Genomic DNA, 7421 nt, shown 5'->3' with positions numbered 1-7421 from the left:
TGTTTTCACTTAGTGAAGTACTTCCACCAGCACAACACACAAGCCACCAGGCATTCCCTCATTTCCGTGACTGAGGGGATCATGGCATGTTCTTACATTTGGATTTAGGAATATTTGTGCCACTGAGCACGGCACCCGATTACCTACTCAGTGCCTCACAGCATCCTACAAGACTAGCTGTCAAAATGTTCTACCATCTTCCCCTGGTGAAGCACAAACAGCTCTGCAAATTCCGACATCACACTACAGTACGTCTGCATATCTCAACACCTGAAACCTCACACTGTATCTGTATTTTTTAGCTTAATATGCACGTGCAGCTTAGCTTCTTCACACGATGATGGCAAACTTTTCCACGTGCTGCCAGGATCACTGCAAAGTGTTGGGCACCACAGGCATACAGCAGGACAACCCACCTGCCTGCACCGTCCTGCCTTATAACGGGGGTACAAGCAGTTCTACCTTTTCCCAAATGCCTAATGATATCCATCTTCAGAGATACATGAGCGTTAAACACACAGGTAACAATGCTCTGTCTACAGGAAAACTACGAAGCAGAAAATCTGACATTACTCCTACGGTACACGGGCAGCTTTTTAATGTAAATCGTGGGCATGCATATTGCAAACTAATAAGGTACAACAAACAGGAAACAGAATAATCCCTCCCAGTCCACAAAGCGATTCCTTCTAGAAAGTAAGAGGAAAAAACAAGGGCACAAAACACAAGCTGTGTAAGCACAAAGGACAGAGAGAGAAACTGAAAATAACTCTGAGTTCAAAAGCATCTTCTTTGGGTCAGAGCTAAAAGATAAATAAATAAATAATTTTTAAAATTTCTATAGTCAACAAATACTGTATCCGCCACACATTCATTTAGCTCAGATGATGAATACCTACAAGGAACAACATGTATATTCAAATTCAGATGAATATCTGCTAAGGAGCTTCAGAGAACAAGCAAAAATGACATCTACTATTGGTTCAAAAATCTGTTCAATTGTTTTCAAAACTCTCATCCTCACTTTCAAAAGATAAAATATGGGGAAGCGTTTGTAATGACTAAGATGCTATAAAGCTCAAAGGAATAGCTTTGCTTGTATCTCCTCCTACACCCTGTTCAACTCAAGACAGAACTTCATCAGGCTGTCACCCTTCTCTCTCCCACCTGCAGCTCTATCACCCGCCATCCTGGTAGAAAATACATATTCTGGGACGCCTGGGTGGCTCAGTGGTTGAGCGCCTGCCTTCAGCTCAGGGCATGACCCCGGGGTCCCGGGATCAAGTCCTGCATTGGGCTCTCCGCAGGGAGCCTGCTTCTCCCTCTGCCTGTGTCTCTGCCTCTCTCTGTGTGTCTCAAGAATAAACAAATCTCAAAAAATGCATATTCTGACAAGCCACTAGGAAACCACATAAACTCATATGATTTAACTGTGTAACTGTAAAGTATTTACGTTTAGTACTGGAAGATCTTGAGTCTTAGTCGCAATCATAGAATGCATTTTAACAGAGTTGGCACATGGAAGGAAAGGAAGGATTTCATATAAGTGACTTGAAGTAAGGTAGCATGGCACCCTGAGCTTGAAATCCAAGTTTGGACAGGATAGATACAGCTACTCTTCAACTAGAGAAAATGGCTCAACCACTCAGAGGGGGGCAGATGATCTGGGCCTGGAATATCCTGTCATTTGCTACTCTTTATATTGCTTCTTCAAAATTCATCCTCAGCCTAGTTTGTTGACTGAATGGACTGATCAATGAAAAATTGACCAGCACATCAAAAAATTGTGTTGCCAAACTAGTTTAAGCTTCCTGTTCCCTCTCACTTCTTAAAATTTCCACACTTCTCGGGTGTTACAAGCCCCTCAGCTCTCTATCAGAGGTCACCAGAACACAGTCTTCTGTCTCTACCATCCATATTCGTGGAGGGAGGAGGGATGTCAGTTTCCCCAAAGGTCAGTTTCCCTTTGCCCCATAACCTCTTACACTCTCTTTGGTTTGGGGGATTCACATGTACAAGCTACCAGCACCCCAGGAACCGCTCAACTGTTGCAATGAGAAACACAGAATCACTATATAATTCATCACACAATCTTCCAGCTAAATTTAAAAAAGGGGGGGGGCTGTCTCTGAAAGTGCTACAAGCATAAGCAAAACCATGATTAGCATATCCACTCGAGTACCTAAAACTTCACTACTGACTAAATAACATACCCACTGAGAGGATATGAACTTGCCTTCTGAACTTCCTTCAAAAGTTTTGAGAATAGGGGACAAATTAAAGTTTTTTTCATAACTTTACACACGACTTCATCCTATTGGAAGCCTACAGTTAGAGTGATAAGAATTCTCTGAAAACTTCTTCAAATATTTAAGGAAATATGTTCAAAAAACAGAAGCCAGCTACAGTTCACACTTCTAAAACTGTTCTGATAAAGCCTTCCAGGCGCCAGACTCAGCAGCCCACTATGAGAAAAAATAATATTCTGGGGACATTTCTATAGACTTCAATCCGTGAGGAACAATAGGGCTTCGTTTTTACTACTCTTTTAAGCAGCACATATCTTTGCAAAAAGAAAAAAATAGAACTTTTTTGGGAGCCAATTTGATATGAAACAATTTTTGAAGTGATATAAAGAAATAACAGGAATTACTTCCAGTGATGGTATCCTCTAAGTGATACCCAATGGCATGGAATATAGCAGTATCTTTACAACCAGTAGGGGAATGAGCATTTCATAATCATATTAATAATGGAGGTCAGACAAGAAAGTTTTACAGACAAGAAAATCTTTTGACTCCAGCTCATCAAAAAAAGAAAGCCAAAACCCTGCTTTTGAAGCACATCACAAATTTCAGGGAATACATTTTATACTGAACTGCTTGTCATGATAATGCTTCCCAAAGCATTTTTACATTTATTATCATATCACAATCATGAAAACACTGTAAATGTTGATCCTAATGAGCAAGTGACCAAATAGGGACACATGCAAGGTCACAGGAGAAAGCAAACAATTTCATTATGTGGATCCCAGAATCCAGAACCCTAATTCAGTATTCCCTTCAGAAGTGCCCAGTTCCCAAAATCCACAAAAAGCAACCAAACCAATCCCAGTTCATGAACCACTTTTGACAATGAGAACAAGACTACACATAGCCCATCATGATTAATGGAGTATTTACTATGTGCCAGTTATTGGTCCTAGGATTTGAGAATCAATGATAAAAAGACAGATGATCAGTATGGAATGGGGGTGGAGAGATACATAGTCCTAGGTGACCAGAGAGAAAGGTACATGTACCCAGTGGGTACACACAGAATATGATAGGTGTAATACATGTATGGGGACAGCTGGGGGGCTCAGTCGGTTAGCCCTCTGACTTGACTTTGACTCAGGTTGTGATCTCAGGGTCCTGGGATCCAGTCCCCATGGAGCTCCATGCTCAGCGCAGAGTCTGCCTGAGAATCGTCTCTCCTCTCCCTCTGACCACACCCCCCCCACTTGCTCTCTCTTTAAAATAAATCTTTAGAAAAAAGAAATATATATATGTATCTATATCAGATCTGTGAGGTAGAAAATCATATATTTGCTTAAGAATGACATCCTAACTTGCTTTTCCCAAACATCCTGAAACACTGCTTCAGCAGCCACACAGAGGATGACTATGGCACATATGCAGAGCTTCCACCTGTGAGCCCCAGCTGCGGCAAACACCTGACCTGTCGCACACAGGTCCTGAGACAGTACAGGAGAGTAATTATGCTTCATGGGGAGAAAGCAAAGGCCAGAATTAGAGAAAAAATATGTTATCTTTATTATTTAACAGTAGAGATTGCTAAGATGTTGGAGGTTCACAAATATACTAGGTTCTCTGCTATGTATATGAGGTCCATAGTTTCTTTTTTTTTTTTAAGGTTTTATTTATGCGAGAGAGAGCAAGCGCACACCCAAGCAAGTGGGGGAAGGGGTGGAAGTGGAGGGAGAGGGAAAGAATATCAAGCTGACGCTGCATGAAGCATGGAGCCTGACACAGGGCTCAGTCTCACGATCCTGAGATCACGATCTGAGCTGAAACCAAGAGTTGGAGGCTTAACTGACTGAGCTACCTGGACACCCCAGGGTCCACAGTCTCTTAATCTGCCTTCAAAACAACCTGAAAACACAGGGATTATCTCCCCTCTATCAACATTGGCACTCAACAGTAACGTAACCACTTGCTAAAAAAAAAAAAAAAAAAAAAAAGGAAAAGTTGAGATATGAACTCAGTCAAGTCAGGATACGACTATTAAATGCTCCCTCCACCATTTGCTCCATTGCCATAGTTACTACTGAAACCCACAAAATCAGCGACCAAGAGAATGCTCCCTTAAAGAGGAAAAGGGAACAGATTTAACTATTAAGTTTTAGAATTATTCTTCAAAAGTAAGAATAAAATGAGGAATAAACTGATAAAATACAGCAAAGCGTAATATAACTACTTTAGAAAAATAATATAAATTAATATGAAATGGAGCATAAACCAGTTGAGAAATATGCAAAAGATACAAAAAGAAAATTTACAGTAGAATTACAAATGCATCATAAACTTATGTAATATTTAACCTCAGCCATAGTCACAGCAAAGAAAATTAAATCTCAGGAAAACACAATTTTCCCCCTAATTGGAATGTGCCGCCTGGGTTTTTGTTTTGTTGTTTTGGGGGGTTGTTTTTGTTTGTTTGTTTGTTTTGTCTTTAATTATAATACTCAGTTGTTAAAATCATGGGAAAACTGGCACACTTCTGTCTTGCCAAAGGAAATGTAAATTATATAACCTTTCTGCAGGACACATTGACAACATGTATCAACAGCCTTGAAAACACTCAGTTCTATGAAGTAATCTACAGAAAATAGCCTGATGAAAACTATTTAGCTTTAATCACGGTATCATATATACTACCAAAAAATGAAAATGCCACCAATGTCGCAAAATAGGAAGTTATTTAAGTAAATGATGTTACATAAAGGTATGGAAAACAGACACTAAAAATGAATACAAATTATATGAAAAAGGCTGCTTTACATGTTAAACAGTAACAAGACAGAATATGAGGACTCTTCTAAATTTAAAAATGTATATGGATCAGCATTTCTACTAAAAACAGTCATTTCTGTGGCTTCACATCATGTATGAACTTTAGCTTCCTTTCATCACTCCTGCATTTTCAATTTTTTATGATCATGCATTACTTTTGAAAACAATAAAAGAAGAAAACAATATTCAAAAAAGAGAAAAATATTTCATTAATATGCTGCACATTCTCAAGAAGACACCAACTTGCTAAAACTACTCAATACATCTCTTGAATTTAAGAATGGAGAAAATCTAGCTGTAGCACTGAAGAGGATACATGTAATAGACACTCAATAAAGAACGCATGTTGTTGATTTCAGTCAAGCATTCAACTAATTAATGAAATTTATCCCAAAGCAAAAATATAGTATTCTTCTCAAATTTAAAGGCATGCTTTTCTTTTTTTTCTGTGTAATGATGTAATACATAACAACTATTATATATTTGGTGGGCAGATAATATACAAAGAGCAAAACACTTGAAACCCTGTCATAAGCGCTATGTTGTGTTTGTATAGGTGTATATACGGGTATGTGTGCTGGGTATCATATTCAATATAATTCACTGCCTTGCTTTTCTTCTTAACCCTTAGTGTTAAAAACACTCCCCAGTTTCTTGGAAGAGATAATTCCTAACTGTTATCATGTTCCTTTGGATAGAGGTGTCATAATATATTTATGCATTTATGGTGGATGTAACATTATTACTCTTTTGGAACCCAACTCAAGCCAAACAGTCTGATCCACACACTACCAGCCCCAGGCTTCCTGTGACACCTTCCATGACCTGGGTAAACATGACATGATTTCTACTGTCTCTGAGACTTTTAAGATGATGCCCATTTCACCTTTCTGCTTTTCTGGAAATCTCTACCTCCTTATACAGTGACTCAAAACAAAAGAAAAAATCCACACCAGAATCAGCACCAATGAGGGCGGTGTTAGAGACAAGACACTGAATTTTGGCTTTTTTGTATTTGGGAGAGTTGGTTTGCTGCCAAAAACGTTGCTATTCTTGGAAATTAAATTATTGCATTACTGAAAGTAATGACTGCTAGGTTACTCTAATGTTTGAAAGTCCAAACAAAATATTTGAGAAAGAAGAATAACATTTATTTTAAGAAGTAAGCTTTTATAAGGTTGAGTAGTCATGCTCGGATTCAAATAAAACTTAGAAATTCACTTTTTTCTTCTTTCTTGACAGAGTCTGTTATTGCTCCTATTAAAAGTTAAAACATTAAATGCCAACCAAACTCAAATTATCTACACTGGGATAGAAAGTACCTTATAGATAACAGTTCGCATGAGATCATTATTTATATATAGTTTGGGAAGTCAGATTTTGACATTGTCCCTTTTATACCCAATTCCTACCACTTACAAGGCCATCCAATTATTGGTAGTCAAAAGTCTAACATGGAGAGTAGGGAGGAAACACCGAGAATGAGTTATTTTAAAGTTGGCAATACATAAATCAGCTGAATTTCATGGACCGTACTCTCTATAAATCAGCCAAGGCATTGGACACTCCCCTGATAATTTCTGATACAGTGTCAAAATACCATAAAATATTTAAAGAGCTCAACTTCTAAGCAAAATACTATGGAAGCTATTATATTAAGAATTCTACAACCAGAATTCTTTATAAACCATGTCAGTGAGGCACACTTCTTGCCTACTTCTGATATTTTTTCCAGGTAAAGGGAACTTAATTCATGTGATATTCTGGCCTCCCTCCAACCCTTCACTTTCTCTGTTTCTGAAAAATAAAGGAAGCACCTTGGCTAGTTCCTTGCTTCTTCCTCTAGAGATCTTTCTGCCTACAGAGAGACAAGGCTAGGCTCTAGGGCTCAGATCAGCTCTGTCCTGCAGGAAGAGAGGAAGGCCAAGGTCCTGTGATGACAGAATTAAATTATATCTATTCTTCATCATCTAATGCTAGAAATTAAGCATCTCACTTAGTAATATATCTGTATGATACAAAATTTGTGGAAATTTTGACACTTATATTTAACCAAACATACTTGGATCACTGCTTACGTTGAGCCAAAAAACAGGAAGGTCTTATTATAACACGTATTTTACTCTGGTAACTTACAATTAGAGTTCCCACAACAACACATAAATTTGAATATAAATAACCGTATTTATTGTCAAAATGTTTTTTTTTGACTTAAGATAAATTAGTCTCTTGTTACACAGGTCACATTCCATTAACAAATTTTAAGGTATATCTAAACATTATTATAAAAATTATGCTGCTAAAGATCATGTTTTTTCTTTGAAGGAGCTGGGCATAATCAAA

The 7421-nt window shown here is 38.0% G+C and overlaps 1 pseudogene; it reads left to right on the top strand.

Annotated features, from left to right (window-relative positions):
* The first annotated feature begins 337 nt into the window (after window positions 1–337).
* Window positions 338–7421, top strand: part of LOC140596579 (transmembrane protein 19 pseudogene) — a 31811-nt pseudogene continuing 24727 nt past the window's right edge.

The sequence above is a fragment of the Vulpes vulpes genome, unplaced genomic scaffold, assembly GCF_048418805.1.
Source record: "Vulpes vulpes isolate BD-2025 unplaced genomic scaffold, VulVul3 Bu000000738, whole genome shotgun sequence".
Lineage (NCBI taxonomy): Eukaryota > Metazoa > Chordata > Mammalia > Carnivora > Canidae > Vulpes > Vulpes vulpes.
The sequence above is the reverse complement of the archived record's forward strand: the minus strand, read 5'-3'. Positions and strand labels throughout refer to the sequence as shown.